The following is a 2,592-nucleotide window of genomic DNA, read 5'->3' as shown; positions in this document are numbered from 1 at the left end:
ACAGGTCTGTATTTCTTGTTTGTTTTTTGACTTTTTTTAAAAAAACTTTGGCTCCTATATATAAGGGAGAACATGTGGTATTTGTTTTTCTTTGGCTTATTTTACTTAACATGATATCTTCCAGTTGCAACCACTTGGATACAACTGAGACAATTTCATTCTTTTTATAGCTAAATAATATTCTGTTGTGGATGTATGTTGCATTTTCCTTATCCATTATCTGATGATGGATTCCTTGTTATGTTCATATTTTGACTATTGTGAACAGTGCTACTATAAATCCAGGTGGTCCAAGTATATCTTTGATACAACATGTTCATATCTTTTTGGTTTAATACCCAGCAGTGGGATTGTTTAATCATATGGCAAGTCTATTTCTAGGTTTGTTTTTTTTTTTAGGAAATATCAATATTGTTTTCCACAATGGCTACATTTCCACTAATAGTATTTTTTTTTAACAGAAGTAAGCCTTTATTTCCTTGTTTTGCAAATAAAGCTGGCTGCTTTGCAGTGATTAGTTGAAGAGACCAAATCCCATATCTTCGTCAGACTCTTCCGACTCTTCCTTGGCCTCCACCTTGGCTGGGGCTGCAGCGGCAGCAGCAGGGGCAGCAGTGCTGGCCGCGGCCACAGGGGCAGCAGCCACAAGTGCAGATGGATCAACCAGGAAGGCCTTGACCTTTTCAGCAAGTGGGAAGGTGTGGGGAGCAACCCGGACTAGACTAAGTTACTGGAATTAAGACTTATTCTATGCATCTGCTCTCCCACAATATGGCGCTGAGAAGGGAGAAACAACTTCTACGCAGCTGCCTCTCGCCAATTTGATTGACTGAGCTGCAGGAGCTGATCTTGCTCCTGATTGGAGGAGAGCAGCGTACTCGGCGTGTGGGTAGCAGAGTTGGGATTGGTGGAAGAGGACTATAAAGGAGGAGAGAGACAACATGCACCAGGAACATCTAGGGGGAACATCTATCTGAGGGAACACCTGTGCAGCCCCCGAGAGAGCCGGCCGGCGGTGTGCCACTCCCCCGCGGAAGTGGGGAAAGTGGCAGGGGGAACCGCCCTTCCACGGAGGTGGAAGGGTCGGTAGCCAACCCGGGAAGAACCAGCAGCAAACCCGGGGAGGGCCGAGCAGACAAAAGAACAGCGCAGGGTCCTGTGTCGTTCCTCCACAAAGAGGGGGAGCGACAGGAAGGTGTACTCAGTCTCCACAGACAAAACCAGGACACGCTTGTACCCATTGATGATGGAATGGGGCACTGATGCCACGGTCGGATAGCCAATCTGCAGACACACACTGGCAACGTTGCGCACACCCTCCAGGAAGAGCAAGTGCAGGGTGTCCTCCATGATGTCCAGCACTTCGGGGTTGTAGATGCTGCCATTGTCGAACACCTGCTGGATGATCAGCCCAAACGAGAAGGGCGAGATATTCAGCATGTTCAGCAGCGTGGCTTCGCTGGCTCCCACTTTGTCTCCAGTCTTTATCAGCTGCACGTCGCTCAGGATTTCAATAGTGCCCCTGGAGAATTTAGTGTTGATGCCCAAAGCCTGGAAAAAGAGGTCTTCTCGGGCCCCAGACCAGTGTTCTGAGCTGGCACAGTGACCTCACAGGGCGCAATGGCACCAACACGGGCAGCAGCCGGCACCTTATTGGCCAGTAGCATATCCCTGATCTCAGTGAGGTCCTCCTTGGTGAACACAAAGCCCACATTTCCCCGGATATGAGGCAGCAGCTTCTCCAGGGCAGGGTTGTTTTCCAGATGCCCCCGGATGGCTTGCGCATCATGGTGTTCTTGCCCATCAGCACCACAGCCTTCCCCCTGAGCGACATGCGGATCTGCTACATCTGCTTGGAGCCCACATTGTCTGCGCCCACTCTGAAGCATTTTGGGTAATTATCCAAAAGTTGGATGATCTTAAGGAAGTAGTTGGACTTCCAGGTTGCCCTGTCTTCCCTGGGCATCACGACGCTGCGTCAGGGATTACCACGTGCGGTTTAAAGACAATGTCACTCTCACGAGGACGCCTGGCAAGAGTCACTAATAGTATATTAAGAGTTCAATGCCACACATACAAGAATTTTAATGAACACTAAAAGCAACATACATGAAGACATTGACCACATGGTGTGTGGTAATCAAATTGCTTAATTTTGATCAAATCATATGAAGAACAATATCTATGAGGAACAAAATCAAAATCAAAATGGTTTTATCAAAATAATACAAGACTATTAAGTTTTTAATATTTGAGTGTCAATTATATTAACAAGATGAATGTAATCTTTTTGCTAGACACAGAGAACTGCTGAATTTAACAATCATTTTGACATAAAATTTCATCAATCTAGAAAGAGCAGACAAAGTCTTCATTCTAATTAAACACATCTATAGTATTCATAGAGCTAACATTATCTTGAATGGGGAAAACACAAAAGTCTTGCCCTGGAATCAGGAACAAGATCAAGGACATTCAGTCTTATAACTTTCATTCAATATTGTACATTAGATTTTTAGCCAGTGCGGTCAGTCAAGAAAAAGATGGTGACCAGGGTTATGTATGAAAAAATTAAAAAAAAAAAATGCTTGA

At 45.3% G+C, this 2,592-nt stretch overlaps 1 pseudogene; it reads right to left on the bottom strand.

The window, feature by feature from the left end:
- Positions 1 to 447: 447 nt before the first annotated feature.
- LOC100354768 (large ribosomal subunit protein uL10-like) lies at positions 448 to 1,966 on the bottom strand (annotated as a pseudogene).
- Between the last annotated feature and the right edge of the window lie 626 nt (positions 1,967 to 2,592).

This window comes from Oryctolagus cuniculus, chromosome 6 (assembly GCF_964237555.1).
Source record: "Oryctolagus cuniculus chromosome 6, mOryCun1.1, whole genome shotgun sequence".
NCBI lineage: Eukaryota > Metazoa > Chordata > Mammalia > Lagomorpha > Leporidae > Oryctolagus > Oryctolagus cuniculus.
Note: the sequence above shows the minus strand (reverse complement) of the source record. Positions and strands in the feature narration are given on the sequence as shown.